Raw genomic sequence first — 18,834 nt, forward strand, 5'->3', positions numbered from 1 at the left:
ACATGGCACCCATACCTAAATCTCACAATTGCTATGGCTGACATGGTCTGTAACGGTCATGTCCTGGTTAAGTTTAACTTTTTTCCATCATCCTTCCTTTGGATGAGGTATATTTAAACATTGCATTTCTTCTGATTGTGGGTTGTCAAATGGAATTGGAGTTTCTCTAGCATCAGTTTGTAGTACTTTAGGAACATTAATCTCAATAAGCATGTGGTTGTTGGTGAGGCTTGTAGTATGCAAATTTCCATTACTGCTGGTGACAAGTTTCCTTGGCTGTACAAGCTTTAACCCCTTGACTGCTGTTTTGATAACATAAGGGTTTAACAATTCAGGTTCTGGCATATTGATAATTCTTATCTCTAGGGTGATAGTGGGTGATAAATTGTTTTTAGCCCCTGTGAGGCATCTGGGATTTCCTCCTGCCCCTTGTTCCTACTGAGTTCTGAATCTAGATTATTGGGTTTGATTAGCTTTGGATTTGGAACCTGATCATTTGATTCTTCAGTGGGTGGATCCACACTGACCTCACTTTTAGTTTTCTTGTGATTTTCACAAGTGCTGTTTACCTTAGGGTATTTTACCTTCCCTGTTCCTTTTACTTCAGGGATGAGCTTTTCCATAACCTGCCCTATGTCCTCTGGGACACTAATGCTCACAGGTGGTTGGCCAGCTTCCATTGCACTCCCCTGTGGCACTTCAACTATGTGAGGCATCTCCAATGCTCTCAGCTTGCCTGTTTGGGAACTTTCATTGTCCCTATTTAAATCTTTCAAAAAGGTTTCAGCTAACCATATCTCTGCTCCTTTTGCTTCAACCTTAGCTGCTTTTATCTTAGCTCCTTTAAATTTTCCTGGCTCTATCTTGGCCTTTTTAAATTCCACTCCCTGTGGAGTTCTTGGGACTTTCTCAGCCCTCTGCAGCTATGCAGAGTTGTGTTTATTCCCCTTAGTTTCTCCAGTTTCCGTGGACTGTTCTGGACCCTCTGGGTACAAAACTGTGCTTCCTGTTAAGTCATTGTCCAGCAATAGGTGTACCTTGTGCATGGGTAAGCTCAGAATGATTCCAACTGTCACGACCTCAGTGACACTTACTCTGGAGGTAAAATTTAACTAAGGGAACCTTCAAGCATTTGCCAGTAAACCTTTTTACCAATGTCGTGGTATTTGTTCTGCTTTTGCCTGGCATTTCTGTAAATGTGGCTGCCAGGAGGGTTTGAAAACAACCAGTGTCCCTGAGGATGGTTATCTCTTTGCCTGCTGCCTGGGATACATTTTTGCTTTGTGTAAAATAGTTCTGGTATGTGTTCTGTTCTTGAGTGATGTCAGACCACATGCTTACCACTTTCATAGCCACAGACACTGGTTTGACTGCAGCATCTCCTCTTGTTTCTTGGGAATACCAACAGTTGGTTTGGACATGCCCAGATTTGCCACACTGGAATCATGTCGGGTGAACCCCTACTGGTTTATCACCTGTATGCTTACTTTTAAAAGTTGGAGACTGATCTGGGTTTCTTCCTCTACTCTCCTTTTCTTTCAAGCACAGTTCTGCTTTCTTTGTATCCCTGCTATCTCACCTTAGCTTGTAAGAGTTACTAGATCAAAATTTATTTTGAGTTAGGGATTTGTGAATTAACTCATAATCATCGGCCATTTTTGCTGCTTCTCTTACCCTTGTGACTTTTTGTTCTTCAATGTGGGTCCTTTTACTAAATGGATGCTATTTTTAAATTCTTCCAGCAACATCACTTCTCTCAAATTTTCATATGAGGGTTCTAGCTTGAGAGATCATATCCAGCGATCGAAAGCCATATGGTTGATTCTTTCAAATTCAATGTAAGTCTATTTGCGCCTTTTCCTGGTGTGTCTGAATTTCTGATTCTGTGCTTGTGGTACTAGCTCATATGCATTTAGAATTGCAGTGTTATTTTGTTCATAGTCAGAGGAACTTTCTTCTGATAACAGAGAAAAAGCTTCACGAGCCCTTACCACGAACTCGCCTTGTAAGAGAACAGTCCAAAGTTCTTTCAGACATTAAAGCCTGGTAGCTATTTTCTCAAATGAAATAAAATATGACTCAACCTCCTCCTCATTAAATTTTGGTACATCAAAGTTTTGCTCTGAATTGGTGATAATGTTTGCGTGGCTGGCAGCATTCTCATTTTGGATTTGCAGCCTCTGTAACTCAGCCCTCTGCAATTGTACTTCCTCTCTTTTCAACTGAAACTCTCTTTCCTCTCTTTCCTTTTGAAGCTCAAACTCCCTTTCCCCTTCTTCCTTTTGTAATTCCAATTTTCACACAGAAAGGTCCCTTTCCATTTGAATCTTAGCTAGGATTATTTTCTCAGTTTCAGATTCTATGCTTTCTTCTTCTGGTTCAGGGGTAAATTTAAAATGGTTAGTGAGACTTTTCACCAGTTCAGGTTTCTTTGCTTTTTGCTTGAAAGTGATTCCCACCTCTGCAGCCACGCTTTTTAAATCCTCAATACTTATTTTATTTAACTTATCATTGGATGTTCCTCCTTGCTCTACAAATTCATTAGCATTAATTGTGACCATCTCTTATGTTTCTAGTACCGTAGAGAAAACAGAATACAAGAAAACCTGTTTGTTTATTTTTCCACAATTTTAGAAGTCAGTTTTCCTCCCATTTTCCAAATCTCTCATTTGTCTGGCGGTTCAAATCCTGGCTTCGAGCCCCCAATTTGTTAAGGCCACGTGGCGACATGTTTGGATGGTCCACACTGTTCAACCCCTACCTGACTGTAGCAAGTGTTTTTTATGATTAGGGTTTAACCCCTTTGTGTTTTATTTGTCAAATAAACGGACAGCAACAGGTTTTCTTGTAGGTTTAAAACAGAAAATCAATTATTTATTGATCAACACGCCTTAACCCAATCATATCCACTCACACATTCGCTCACACAAACACACAAGAAAAGACAGAGGAAAAGGGGTAAGTGGTTATAGGTGGGGGGTAGGTTTCGGAGGCCACGGTAAACCTGTTGAATTCTCTTGGAAGTCAAGGTCTTGTTGATTGCAGCTAAGGCGTTTGTAGGTTTCGCTTTTGGTTGCAAGTTCAGTTGAAGACTGTGGATCACTTCTAATTCACTGCTGTATAAGTATAGATGTAGAATTCTACACCTTCTGGCTGGATTTCTCTCAGCCCCGTTGCTGAAAACAAGCATCTTGGAAGCTTCTTTCTGGATGGCTCTCACTCTCTCTCTCTAGGGATGCCTTTTAAAATAAAAATTAGTTACATCTCTGCTGGAAGACAGGTATTTCCTTCCCTGTAGTGATCAACAATGGCCTAGGATATGGCTATTTCATACCTTCTTTGGTTCAGAAGAAATCATTCAATTCAAAAGTGTCTCTTGATGAGTTCAGAATGAGAATAATCCAGTTATGATGCTCCCACTTCACACCTTCTTTGTTTCAGGAGAACCCATTCAATTCGGGAATTTTTTTTTTATTCATTCAGGGGATGTGGGCGTCACTGGCCAGGCCAGCATTTATTGCCCATCCCTAATTGCCCTAGAGAAGGTGGTGGTGAGCTGCCTTCTTGAACCGCTGCAGTCCAGTTGGGGTAGGTAGACCCACAGTGCTGTTAGGAAGGGAGTTCCAGGATTTTGACCCAGCGACAGTGAAGGAACGGCGATATAGTTCCAAGTCAGGATGGCATGTGACTTGGAGGGGAACTTGCAGGTGGTGGTGTTCCCATGTATTTGCTGCCCTTGTCCTTCTAGTTGGTAGAGGTCGCGGGTTTGGAAGGTGCTGTCTAAGGAGCCTTGATGCATTGCTGCAGTGCATCTTGTAGATGGTACACACTGCTGCCACTGTGCGTCGGTGGTGGAGGAAGTGAATGTTTGTAGATGGGATGCCGATCAAGCGGGCTGCTTTGTCCTGGATGGTGTCGAGCTTCTTGAGTGTTGTTGGAGCTGCACCCATCCAGGCAAGTGGAGAGTATTCCATCACACTCCTGACTTGTGCCTTGTAGATGGTGGACAGGTTTTGGGGAGTCAGGAGGTGAGTTACTCGCCACAGGATTCCTAGCCTCTGACCTGCTCTTGTAGCCACGGTATTTATATGACTACTCCAGTTCAGTTTCTGGTCAATGGTAGCCCCTAGGATGTTGATAGTGGGGGGTTGAGCGATGGTAATGCCGTTGAATGTCACGGGGAGATAGTTAGATTCTCTCTTGTTGGAGATGGTCATTGCCTGGCACTTGTGTGGCGCGAATGTTACTTGCCACTTATCAGCCCAAGCCTGGATATTGTTCAGGTCTTGCTGCTTTTCTACACGGACTGCTTCAGTATCTGAGGAGTCACAAATGGTGCTGAACATTGTGCAATCATCAGCGAACATCCCCACTTCTGACCTTATGATTGAAGGAAGGTCATTGATGAAGCAGCTGAAGATGGTTGGGCCTAGGACACTACCCTGAGGAACTCCTGCAGTGATGGCCTGCAGCTCAGATGATTGACCTCCAACAACCACAACCATCTTCCTTTGCGCTGGGTATGACTCCAGCCAGCGGAGGGTTTTCCCCCTGATTTCTATTGACCTCAGTTTTGCTAGGGCTCCTTGATGCCATACTCGGTCAAATGCTCCCTTGATGACAAGGGCAGTCACTCTCACCTCACCTCTTGAGTTCATCTCTTTTGCCCATGTTTGAACCAAGGCTGTAATGAGGTCAGGAGCTGAGTGGCCCTGGTGGAACCCAAATTGAGCGTCACTGAGCAGGTTATTTAGTTTAGAGATACAGCACTGAAACAGGCCCTCCGGCCCACCGAGTCTGTGCCGACCATCCACCACCCATTTATACTAATCCTACACTAATCCCATATTCCTACCACATCCCCACCTGCCCCTATATTTCCCTACCAATTACCTATACTAGGGGCAATTTATAATGGCCAATTTACCTACCAACCTGCAAGTCTTTTGGTGGTGGGAGGAAACCGGAGCACCCGGAGAAAACCCACGCAGACACAGGGAGAACTTGCAAACTCCACACAGGCAGTTATTGCTAAGCAAATGCTGCTCGATGGCACTGTTGATGACACCTTCCATCACTTTACTGATGATTGAGAGTAGTCTGATGGGGCGGTAATTGGCCGCGTTGGACTTGTCCTGCTTTTTGTGTACAGGACATACCTGGGCAATTTTCCACATTGCAGGGTAGATGTTGTAGCTGTACTGGAACAGCTTGGCTAGGGGCGCAGCAAGTTCTGGAGCACAGGTCTTCAGTACTATTGCCGGAATATTGTCAGGGCCCATAGCTTTTGCAGTTTCCAGTGCCTTCAGTCATTTCTTGATATCACGCTGAGTGAATCGAATTGGCTGAAGTCTGGCATCTGTGATGTTGGGGACTTCAGGAGGAGGCCGAGATGGATCATCAATCCGGCACTTCTGGCTGAAGATTGTTGCAAATGCTTCAACCTTATCTTTCGCACTGATGTGCTGGGCTCCCCCATCATTGAAGATGGGGATATTTGTGGAGCCACGTCCTCCAGTTAGTTGTTTAATTGTCCACCACCATTCACGGCTGGATGTGGTAGGACTGCAGAGCTTAGATCTGATCCGTTGGTTATGAGATCGCTTAGCTCTGTCTATCACATGCTGCTTACGCAATTTGGCATGCAAGTGGTCCTGGGTTGTAGCTTCACCAGGTTGACACCTCATTTTGAGGTATGCCTGGTGCTGCTCCTGGCATTCCCTCCTGCACTCTTCATTGAACCAGGGTTGGTCTCCTAGCTTGATGATAATGGTAGAGTGGGGGATATGCCGGGCCATGAGGTTACAGATTGTGGATGAGTACAATTCTGCTGCTGTTGATGGCCCACAGCGCCTCATGGATGCTCAGTTTTGCATTGCTAGATCTGTTCGAAATCTATCCCATTTAGCACGGTGATAGTGCCACACAACACGATGGACGGTATCCTCAATGTGAAGGTGGGACTTCGTTTCCACAAGTACTGTGTGGTGGTCACTCCTACCAATACTGTCATGGACAGAAGCATCTGCAGCAGGCAGATTGGTGAGGACGAGGTCAAGTATGTTTTTCCCGCGTGTTGGTTCCCCCACCACCTGCCGCAGACCCAGTCTAGCAGCTATGTCCTTTAGGACTCGGTCAGCTCGGTCAGCAGTGGTGGTACCGAGCCACTCTTGTTGACGGACATTGAAGTCCCCCACCCAGAGTACATTTTGTGCCCTTGCCACCCTCAGTGCTTCCTCCAAGTGGTGTTCAACATGAATATTTCAGGATAGGTGTAGGATGGGTGCAATTGACACTTCCTGGCTTTGAAGGTATTCCTTTGTTCCTGTCAGACAGTTTGAATATACAAAGGCTATTTGGTGGCCATTTTGGAGCACATTGTTCACTTTTTTAAAAGAACAGCCCATTTTTGAAAAGACAAAGTCAATCTTCTATTTTGGTCTGTAATTTTTCATCTTCGCATTTCTTGTATGCATGACACACTATATTGTGGACTGTTGCCCGATACCACTTCCATTGGGGCACTGAAAGTACTGAAGATGGCACTAACAGTGCTGGCCACTGCTGCACTTTACATGTCCTGACGATTTTGAACAATTAGGAAGTTGGAGTAATAGGCAGTCATGGGTAGATGGTCTTCCTTGCCCATGATGAATAGATTTGTTGCTAGCTTGGTCCATGGCAAGGACAGGATGTCCCTTTGTGCTGACTGGCTTAGTGCTCCTGAAACGCATCACAAGCCCTTACTCTTGCTCCTCCCACCATTCTCTGAGACGCATGCAGCATTCTCAAAGCCACTAAAGATACTGACAGTCCGCACCTTCTTCTGGCTCTTGCCCTGCCCCCGCTGATGCTGACCTTCCCGTCCGTGCGCACCATTTCTATTCAAAAATCCGCCAGTGAGACGCTAATTGGTCACTTAGCACTCGATCGCGGTGGCAATTGAGCACAGATCGGCAGCGACTGCGGTACCCACATCCGCCTCTGGAACTGCGCACCTGCCGGGACAGGAAAAATTCCAGCCATTATCTTAACATATTAACCAATGTACTGTCATAACACTGACATTGACCACCAATCTCCTGGCCCTGATCCTGACCTCCAGTGTCCAGGCTCTGACCTGACCTCCAATCACTAGGCCTTGACTCCAAACCTCCCAACTAACCTAAACCAGGGAACTAAAATGCAGGTCGGCAGAGCCAAGGCTAAGAGTCTCCACGCAATAAGTGTAAACTGAAATCTACCTCACTTACCTGCAATTCAGCAAATTCCAGGAGCCTCAAATTACCCTCGCTCCCAATTCAGTCAAGGGATCTGGATGGAGTGATCCTGGTCTGTCACAGAGCGAGAGTAGGCAACTGTCGCACAGGCTGGAATCAGATACACTGCTCCCTCTGTGTCTTGTCAACAGTGAAGGAATCCAAGCGGATCACAGAGATAGTGCAAATAAGAAACTGTAATACAAACGGAATCCAACTCAGAATATGTTACTTATTAATAGTTATAATAGTAGGTGATTTTAACTTCCCTCATATTGACTGGGACTGCCTTAGTGCTAAGGGATCAGATGGGGAAGAATTTGTTAAGATGTGTCAGGATAGTTTTCTGAAGCAGTATGTGGATGGCCCTACTAGAGAAGGGGCTACACTCAACCTTCTCTTGGGAAATGAGGCTGGGCAGGTGGTTGATGTGTCAGTGGGGGAGCACTTTGGGACCAGTGACCATAACTCCATTAGCTTCAAGATAGTTGTAGAAAAGGATAGGACTGGTCCTCAGTTTGAAGTCCTAAATTGGGGGAAGGCTAATTTCGATGGCATCAGACAGGAACTCTCAAAAATTGAATGGGAGAGGCTGTTTACAGGTAAAGAGACCTCTGGCAAGTGGGAGGCTTTTAAAAGTGAAATAGGAAGAGTTCAGGGCCGGCATGTTTCTGTTAGATGGAAAGGCAAGGCTGGCAAGTTTAGGGAACCTTGGTTGATGAGGGATATTGAGGGTCTGGTCAGGACAAAGAAGGAGGCATATGTCAGGTATAGGCAGCTGGGATCAAGTGAGTCCCTCGAGGAGTATAGGGGATGTAGTAGTACACATAAGAAAGGAATTAGGAGGGTGAAAAGGGCCCATGAGATTTCCCTGGCAGATAAGATAAAAGAGAATCCTAAAAGTTTCTATAAATATATTAAGAGTAAAAGGGTAGCTAGGGAGAGAGTAGGTCCCCTTAAGGATCAGTGTGGTAATCTATGTGTGGAGCCACTGCAAATAGGCGAGGTCTTAAATGAATATTTCTCGTCTGTATTTACCGTGGAGAAGGTCATGGAAGCTAGTGAGTGCAAGGGAGGGAACAGCGATATCCTGAAGCTTATCTACATTACAAAGGAGGAGGTGTTGGAGGTTTTGAAGCGCATTAAGGTGGATAAATCCCCAGGACCTGACCAGGTGTATCCTAGGACGCTATGGGAAGCAAGGGAGGAAATTGCTGGGGCCCTGGCAGAGATTTTTGTATCATCGTTAGCCACAGGTGAGGTACAGGAAGACTGGAGGATAGCTAATGTTGTTCCTTTATTTAAGAAGAGCAGCAGGGATAAGCCAGGGAACTACCAGCTGGTGAGCCTTACATCAGTGGTGGGAAAGTTATTGGAAGGGATTCTGAGAGACAGGATTTATATGCATTTGGAAAGGCAAGGTCTGATTAGGGATAGTCAGCATGGCTTTGTGCATGGGAAATCAAGTCTCACGAATTAGATTGAGTTTTTGAGGAGGTGACCAAGAGGATTGACGAGGGCAGGGCAATGGACATTGTCTACATGGACTTTAGCAAGGCCTTTGACGAGGTCCCGCATGGTAGGCTGGTCCGGAAGGTTCGAACACATGGTATCCAGGGTGAGCTAGCCAACTGGATACAAAATTGGCTTGGTGATAGGAGGCAGAGGGTGGGAGGGGAGGGTTGTTTTTCAGATTGGAGGCCGGTGACCAGTGGTGTGCCGCAGGGATCAGTGCTGGGCCCTCTGTTGTTTGTCATATCTATTAATGACTTGGATGTAAATGTAGGGGGCATGATTAGTAAGTTTGCAGATGACACCAAAATTGGTGGTATAGTGGACAGTGAAGAAGGTTGTCTAAGGTTACAACAGGATATAGATCAACTGGGAAAGTGGGCAAGGGAGTGGCAAATGGAATTTAATGCAGACAAGTGCAAAGTGATGCATTTTGGGAAGTTAAACCAGGGCAGGACATATACAGTGAATGGCAGGGCCCTGGGGAGTGTTGTTGAGCAGAGAGACCTGGGGGTGCAAGTACATAGTTCCCTGAAAGTGGCAACACTGGTAGACAGGATGGTGAAGAAGGCGTCTGGCATGCTTGCCTTCATCGGCTGAGGCATTGAGTACAAGAGTTGGGACGTCATGTTACAGTTGTACATAACGTTGATTAGACTGCATTTGGAGTATTGTGTGCAGTTCTATTCACCGCACTACAGGAAAGATATAATTAAGCTATAGAGGGTGCAGAAATGATTCACAAGGATGTTGCCTGTTTTGGAGGGCTTGAGTTATAAAGAGAGATTGGATAGGCTGGGTCTGTTTTCCCTGGAGCGAAGGAGGCTGAGAGGGGACATGATAGAGGTATATAAAATTATGAGAGGCATAGATCAGGTAGATAGCCAGAGTTTGTTTCCCATGGTCGGGGTGACTAAAGCTAGAGGGCATAGATTTAAGGTGAGAGGGAGGAGGTTTAAAGAGGATCAAAGGGGTAGATTTTTCACACAAAGAATAGTGGGTATCTGGAATGAGCTGCCTGAGGAGGTGGTGGAGACAGGAACAGTAGCAGCATTTAAGAGGCATCTGGACAGGTACTTGAATGAGCAAAGCATAGAGGGATATGGAATTAATGCAGGCAAGTGGGATTAGGATGGATAGGCATTATGGTCGGCATGGACGCGGTGGGCCGAAGGGCCTGTTTCTATGCTGTACAACTCTATGACTCTATTATTACCTTTGTGGTTCTGCTTTTTAATTTAGCCCCAAGCTGCTCATAGTCCCTCAGCAGAACCTCTTTCCTAATCCTACCTATGTCGTTGCTACCAACGTGGACCACGACAACTGGATCCTTCCCCTCCCACTCCAAGTTCCTCTCTAGCCCAGAAGAGATGTCCTTAACCTTGGCACCAGGATGGCAACACAGCCTTCAGGCCACTTATCTTTGCTGCAGAGAACAGTATCTATTTCCCTAGCTATGCTATCCCCTATTACGACTACATTTCTCTTTTCTCCCCCCACTTGAATGGCACTCTGAACCACGGTGCTGTGGTCAGGTCGCTCATCCTCCCTGCAGTCTGTGCCCTTGGCCACACTGGGAACAAGAACCTGGTACCTATTGAATAAGGCTGAGGTTCCTCCAAAGCTAAATTCTGGATCCCCATACCTGCTTCACTCGCAGTCACACCCTCCTGTCCCTGACCACGGTCCAAATTTGATGTAATTAATCTAAGGGATGTGACTGTCTGCTGAAACACCGTGTCCAGGTAACTCTCCCCCTCCCTGATGTGTCGCAGTGTCCGCAGCTCGGACTCCAGCTCATCAACTCTGAGCTGAAGGTCCTCAAGCAGTCAACACTTGCTGCAGATGTGGTCACTGTGGATCGCAGTGGCGTCCACCAGATCTCACATACTACAGCGGCAACACATCGCCTGCCCAGCCATCTCTATTCTATTTAATTAATTAATTTGGATCTCAGTATTTTTAAAAAATAATTATTTAAGTGTAATCTTAACCTGTAATGCCGTCTCCTGATTTAAATCACTTGGTCAAAACAAAAAAGAGACACGGAAGAAATACCCACCAATCACTTACCAGCTCTCCTGTGACATCACACTTCGATTTGTTTTTGGTCAAGCAGGTCCACTGAACCGAACAGAACAGAACTGAACAGAGCATCGCTCACCACCGCTGCCGCTTCTGGTCTCGAGCCTCGGGTCTCCGCTCTTTTATCTGTCGGCTCCTCTCACCTGTTCCCGCTCTCACCACCGCTGCTGCTTCTGGTTTCGAGCCTCGGGTCTCCACTCTTTATATCCCAGCTCCTCTCGCCTGTTCCCACTCTCGCTGCTGCTTCTGGTCTCGGGTTTCGGCTCTTTATATCCCGGCTCCTCTCGCCTGTTCTCACTCACGCTGCTGCTTCTGGTCTCGGGTTTCGGCTCTTTATATCCCGGCTCCTCTCGCCTGTTCCCACTCTCGCTGCTGCTTCTGGTCTCGGGTCTCCACTCTTTATATCCCGGCTCCTCTCGCCTGTTCCCACTCTCGCTGCTGCTTCTGGTCTCGGGTTTCGGCTCTTTATATCCCAGCTCCTCTCGCCTGTTCCCGCTCTCGCTGCTGCTTCTGGTCTCGGGTCTCGAGTTTCGGCTCTTTATATCCCGGCTCCTCTCACCTGTTCCCACTCTCGCTACCGCTTCTCTTGGAAATATACTCCATAGAGAAACTGACTTTAAATTAATCAGGATAGAATGGTACCTGTCAGAGGGAGTAAAATTAACATAAAGAGGGTATGTGACATCCAGTGGGGTTGTACACAGCATGAAGAGGTAGTGAGGGGGCTGGTGGAAGCAGCCCCCCTCCCTAGGCAGGCAGCAGTAATCAAAGTAAAAGCACATCGGAAAGTAAGAGATCCAATACAACAGAGCAATCACTGGGCGGATGAGGCAGCCAAACAGGCACCCGAGGAAGAAGAGCAATCCCCTCTCCCGGTAGCAGCATGTGCCATAGGACCAGAGGAAATGAACATGACCAAGATACATGAAGAAGTATAGCAGGAAGAGAGAGAGGATTGGGAGACAAGAGGGGCCCCTCAGGATGGGCAAGGAATATGGAGGAAAGAGGGACGGGTAGTTGCACCTGCATGTATGCGACAGAAGCTCCTCCAGATATATCATGGAAACAGCCATGTTGGGAGGAATGCCATGCAGGGGAACATGGAGCAATGCTGGTGGTGGCCAGGTATGTGACGCGACATAGCTATGTATTGCCAGAGATGTGTGATCTGTGCACAGTATAACGCAGGGAAGGCCGTAAAAATCAGAATGACTCACCAACCGAGGCTGAAGGGATATTGGGAAAATATGCAGATAGATTTTACAGGACCCGTCCCACCAAGTCGAGGAAAAACTTATTGTCTCGTTGTTATAGACCAGTTCACCCAGTGGCAGAAGCTTTAGCAACCTGAGACTGTTCCACCAGCATTGTGGCTAGGATATTTGCTGAAGAAATAATACCGCGGTGGGGACTACCACTCCAGATAGACTCTGAACAAGGGACACACTTTACTGGACAGGTTATCACGCAAACTTGTACCTTACAGGGCATGAGACAGAAATTTCATGTACCCTATCACCCACAGAGCTCCAGGATGGTGGAAAGAATGAACAGGACACTTAAGACCACTTCATTAAAAGCAATCGTTCAGACTGCTAAGGGCCGTGAAGACTTGTTGCCCAGTATCCTGATGAGACTGAGGGCCACACCTAACCAGATGACTGGACTGACACCATTTGAGCTAATGATGGGATGAGCTATGAGGCTGCCAGGGGACGCAAACACAGGGAGCAATGACGTGGGCCCTGCAAAAGAGCGAGTTAGGAGATTTGTTAAAGAATTGTGTAAGCAGCTGCATGAGCTGGCATGAGGTCAGTGACTAGCAGATTATTAGAGATATAGAAAAGGATGGAGCAGAGGAAAGGAAAAATATACCAGGAATAGGAGATCAGGTAATGGTGAAAATTTTACCAGAAAAGGCAGGTTTAGCACCCAGGTGGCAAGGATCTTTTGAGGTCCTAATGACCAGCAACACTTCTGCATGCGTGGATATGAAAGGGTAGATGGAACCATTGGACCCAACTTGAACACTTTAAAGGCGCAAAGGATAATAAGGACTAACTGGTGACGTCCTCTGTGATGTTTCCCAACAGGAAAATGGAAAATTGGAGACATGGGATTATCGCAACTATCCTCTGGGGAACTATGGGAGCCTAGGAAAAGCCCCTGGTACTTATTGGAAATGACACCTATTTACATCCTGGCCACTGCGTACAGCTGCCCAATGTCTGGACATCAGACTGGGTGACTGGAGACAGCCATCGGGTCATCTCGATTAATTTGAGAAACAGGACAACATGGGTATCACTGTCCAGACTGGCTCTTACATTCCGCCTGCCAAATCCGTGGTCCTCGTTTACAGATGAAGTAGCATCGTGGCTGTACGAGCCTTCGGGCTGCAGTAACTCCTCTTGTCGGCGACACATATACAAATCGAACTTGATCTATACCACCAGTACAGGTAATGATATGGATGTGAAAAAGGTTTGTGAACCCAACTCTGGATTACGTACATATTTAATAACTTGTAGGAATAGCAAATTGATGTTCACTGAGGCACGACCGAAAGTGAATGTCACAGCAGGATGGACTAACCTTCCCCCATTTGTCTGGAATGACAATATTGTCAAGAGCTATGTAAAGATGTTGTTAATCATATAGGTTGTAGCGCTATGCAATGTTTTAACTTGGCCACCTGTAGATAACAGAAGCCTGCCAAATGTCCAACTACTGTGCCCCCACGCCAAGACGGGATAACTAGAATAGGTATGCTTAAAGTAGTATTGCATGCCGTCACTATGGAAACTCTAGAGGTGACCTACAACCTCACGAGATTGATTCCTACCCTGTTGCTTAATTGTAGTAATCATAAGGAGGTTGCTAGTTGGTCAGAGTGGAAGCTGAAGCAGCTAGTACAGGACTATCAAACGCGCATAGCCCCAGAAGTCCAGCAAGAGGAACGGCGGGTGAGGAAGAAATATAGTTTTCTAGGAGATACAGGGGAACTATTCAGAAGTGCTATCTCCGCGTTAAATTCACTACAGATTTCTAACATTAATGATTGCATGTCCTGCATTGCCAAGGAAACAGCTGGAGGGCTGAGATTCACAGCTCAGGGAATGGAATATGCCCTAACAGCAATTGAACGTCAGAGAGAAGGGATAGTGAAAGGACTGGAGCTGCTGTCACAGGCTGTTACTAAGGCAGAGGGAAGGGTATGTGACATGTTGGCTTGGGACTTGATAGATGAAGTTAGGTCAGACATTGAAGATATAAGATTTAGTACTGCACCCAGGCACATGTATCATGCAGTTAAGAGATTGGCTCTCATCAACTCAGGAACTTGTGGTTACTAGACCCGCTATGGGCGGAGGAAAGAAAATAATAAAGTTTCTGATGACTATGCCCCAGGAACATACTAATGGGACTTATCAAGGGGGATGTAAATTCAAATCATTAGGAATAGAAAAGAATGGGTGGGTATACCAGGTTGGATCCCGGGGATACTTGGTGGCCAATAGGAATACCTCCTTACTGATGACAACACAGGAATGTTGTACAGAATCACAGCATTTCATTGTCTGCTTGTGAAACACCCTAAAGCCCATCAGTAACAGCTCTGCCATCGTGGTGTCACTGAATCCTCTGGAAAAGACCTTCAAGGCAGTCCAAACCTCCCTCACGCAGTGGTGACGGATAGAACGTGATTCTTTTACGGAAGTTTAGAGTGTGGCGACAACCACACTTGCTGTCTGCAGATAATTGGCTCATGTACTGTCTGAGACTTCCACCCAGCCAGTAGGGCTCTGACTGGATACACGTTCAGCGCATGGTAAGATGGAACGCTAAACATCGATGATGCCCTGGGAGAAATAGCCCAGAAGGCGATAGGTAAGGCGTGATTGCAGCTCCTAAATATGTGGAGGAAAGTCACCAGGCAGTAAATAGAGGGAGAGTACAAGTATACCTGGCAACAGAGAAAGCCAGGAAGCTGGAGGATTCAGCGCAAGTCAGTGCAACAATGGAAAGAATGCAGTACGATTGGTGGGAGATAGGGAGAGTTGCAGTGGCAGGCACATCCAGTGTAGTACTGCTAATAAGCCTGTGTATCTGTTACCAGAGATTGATGATGTCTCAAGCACAGCAAATGGTGATGCTGGTCACCAAAGGATACAACCTAGTGCCCACAGGGTCATGTACCCACTTGGTGGGGGGGGGCAACCTCAGAGAGGTAACAACTATGTAATATAGGTAGGATCGGTCCCAGGCTCAAGCTAGGTAACTAAGAACTTGGTAAGGCCATAGAGGATGGCAGGAAAGGATCTGAAGCTTGTCGAGGCCCGATTGGATCCCCAGATTGTTCGACAGGCGGAGGATTCAGGGAATGACCACCTGGGCCAGATGGTATCTGATCAGGGGTCAAAAGGTGGGACTGAATTAGGGAATCATGGGATAATTAGCAATTAGCAACAAGAATGCTGAAACTACAAACACTGTTAGGTAGGCCACTGAAGTAGAAAACTGCTAACATTGACAATAATGCATAATCTCAACTGTGAAGATATAATTAAAGGGGGACGTGACTGGGGGAATGGACAAGAACAAAGAAGGGGACTGAGCGATCGAACCACAAACTAATGGCCTTGGAACGGCTAATAGCTGACGCAGAGAATGTCACGTGAAGTTAATGTATAAGTATGTGGATTGAACAAAGGAGTTTTGAGTTGCCTCTTGGATATCACTGAGAGATGTACTCCCCTGTATGTGTACTTGTACCTCTGAATACATTATGCTTGCTTCACCTACAGCCATCTCATGTGAAGAGTTCTCAATAGTACTCCACAACAATTCTGCACCACTTTTCCATCTTATCCATTCTTTGTTGCTGGCAAGTGGCATTTTCAGTTGTTTGACGATGAATGAGAAAACATAAATTGAGGGTGACCATTGCGGGACTGTAAAATGGGTAGTTCATTTTTTGCAGGACTGCTTTGTGTTGATGGAATTGGCGGGGGAGGGGACAAAGGCACTCACAATTTCCCTGGATTTTCCACTCCCCCATCCACACCTAAGTCAATGCACTCACCCATGTTAAAATTCCCTCTTAGTCTCTACTTATGTTATCCTCAATCCTAATGTTGAACCTTATTATGTGTGATCACTACTATTAAGGTGCTGTCCCACCTATTCTGGTTCATTACCCATTACAAGATCCAGCAATGTGTTTTTTTAACTCCTTTTAACAGTCAGGGAGAGTGAGGAAGGACAGGGCAAAACAGGAACACCCAGTGTAAATTACCCTGGGTGTTTCAATGTTCCACCAACATTATGGTGGTTGAAAGGAAAACTCGATTCTCCCCATTCCAAATCATTCAGAAGAAGAATCCCAGATTGATCCATCAGTTGAAACATGGTTTACATTGGTACCAATGATTCTCTAAATAAAGACAGGACAGATAAGGACCAGGTCTTCAGAGTCATTTGTCATACTCCTTTCATGGTTGTGAGTCACAATCTGACAGGACAGGATAAAGGTTGGCCACTTATAGTCATCAGAACATTCTTCTTTATTTGCCCTTTGACAAGCCTGTTTGGCTCCAGTCCTTAGTTGGAAACAGCTACTAACTGTGAAAGGTTTTTTTTGTCCTTACCGTGTTTCTTAGCATTAAGCCTTTCTGTTTCCCATAGTTCAGTGAGGTTGCTGAAAACTCCATTTTTGGGACATCACTTGACATTTTTAGGACATTTTGCTTACAGAAAACTCATAGATTAACTATGACTGCAGAAGTTGGCCTGGATCTCCCAGGCTCTACACAGACATTGGCCGTTAGCTGACTGTTTACACATTGACCTTCTAGACAAAGTAATAGATCAGTGACTGGCCAAAAATGAAGCCATCAGGTCAACTGCAAAAAGAGAGCATTTGCTTGCAGAGTGAGATGCTGTGTCTCACAAACAAGTTCACAGTCAGCAAGTGGGCCCTTTCCTATTGATGGGATTGATGAAGGGAGTGCATATACCCAACTGGATGCAATCTTTGCCTCCTATACAATGTGTAACACTACAGCACTGTGTTATTAAGCTGTTATTTAAAGGCAGCCTGCAGCCCTTTCAAGTGAATGCTGGTCAGTGGAAAGTGATTTTCTGAAGCAATAGGCAGCATGACTTTTCCCAGGACCCTTAAATTTTTCGACACAGCCATGGAGATGCTCACAGAACAGATGAGCAGCGCAGAATGTAGGTCCACGTTCTCTCTGATGGGTGACTGGTGCCTAGACAATGAGAGGATGGGAATGGAGTGAGGTGGAAGCATAAATCAATATTGCTAGCTTTGTTCCTAGGACTTGCTGCAGTGCCAGCAGAAAGTAACTGACCCTCAGCAGTAACTGCTTGGGAAAAAGAGAGTGAATTGATTGGGAGAGAGCGGGAGAAAGAGAGTGAACTGATTGGGAGAGAGAGTGTGAACCAATTGGGAGAGAGAGAGAGACAGACAGTGAACCAATTGGGAGAGAGAAAGAGAGTGTGAACCGATTGGGAGAGAGAGAGAGTGTGTGAACCGACTGGGGGAAAGAGATTTGGAGAAAGAGAGTGAACCGATTGGGGGGTGGGGGAGAGAGAGAGTGAACTGATTGGGAGAGAGAGTGTGAATCAACTGGGGGAGGTGGGAGAGAGAGAGAGAAAGAGTGAACCGATTGGAGGAGAGAATGAGAGAGGGAGAGTGAACCGATTGGGTGGGGGGGGGGGGGCGAGAGAGAGAGAGTGAACTGATTTGGGGGGAGGGGGAGAAAGTGAACTTATTGCAAGAGAGAGTGTGAATCAATTGGGGGAAGGTGGGAGAGTGACAGAGAGAGAGTGAACCGATTGAAAGAGGAATAAGGTACATAAGGTGAGAGTGTTGGTACTACCAAGGTGCACAGAATACTGGGGGAGATAGCACTAGAGTAGGGAATGGTAAGCTATTAGGTGGAGTCAGAGTAAGGGAGGAAGTAATAAAGTCTAAATTAGGGTTAATCTGCATGTATGTGAATGCATGGAGTGTGGTTGATGTGTTACAGGCACAGATTGCTACATGGAAATATGATGATGTGGCTGTAACAGAGACCTGGGTCAAAGAAGAGCAGGACTGGGTGTTAAATATTCCTGGATACAAGGTGTTCAGGAAAGACAGGAAAGGAAGAGGGAGGAGTGTCAGTATTGATTAAGAAGAGCATTACATTCCTCGAGAGACAGAATATCCCAGAGGGGTCAAGGACAGAATAAATTTTGCTACAGCTAAGGAACAAAAAAAAAAGTGCAGTTACATTGCTCGATGTTGTCTATAGGCTACCAAATAGTGAAAAGGATGTAGAGGAACAAATTTGCAATGAAATTAGAGAGGTGCAAGAATTATAGAGTAGTTATAATGGAGGACTTTAATTATCCAAATGTAGACTGGGATAATAGTAGTGTAAAGAGCAAAGAGGGGCAAGAGTTCCTAGATTGCGTACAGGAAAATTTTCGACGGCAATATGTTTCCAGACAATGGGAAAGGAGGCACTGTTGGACCTGGTTCTTGAGAATGAGGTGGGCCAAGTGAATCAAATGTCAATAGGAGAACATTTAGGGGACAGTGATAATTGTATCATAAGGTTTAGGTTAGCTATGGGAAAGGACAAAGAACAATCTAAAGTAAGAATAACTAACTGGGGGAAAGCCAACTTCAATTGAATAAGAACGGATCTGGGCCGAATAACTGGAAACAAATGTTGGCAGAAAAAACGGTAGCTGAACAGTGGGCTACATTCAAAGACGAGATAGTTCAGACACAATCAAGGCATATTCCCACAAAGGAGAAAGGTAGGGCAAACAAATCCAGAGCTCCCTGGATAACAAAAGAGACAGAGATGAAGATGAAGAAGAAAAAGTGTGCTTATGACAGATGTTAGGTAGATCATACAATGCTGAATATAGAAGGTTCAGAGGGGAAGTGAAAAGGCAA

This window comes from Heterodontus francisci, chromosome 20 (genome assembly GCF_036365525.1).
Source record: "Heterodontus francisci isolate sHetFra1 chromosome 20, sHetFra1.hap1, whole genome shotgun sequence".
Lineage (NCBI taxonomy): Eukaryota > Metazoa > Chordata > Chondrichthyes > Heterodontiformes > Heterodontidae > Heterodontus > Heterodontus francisci.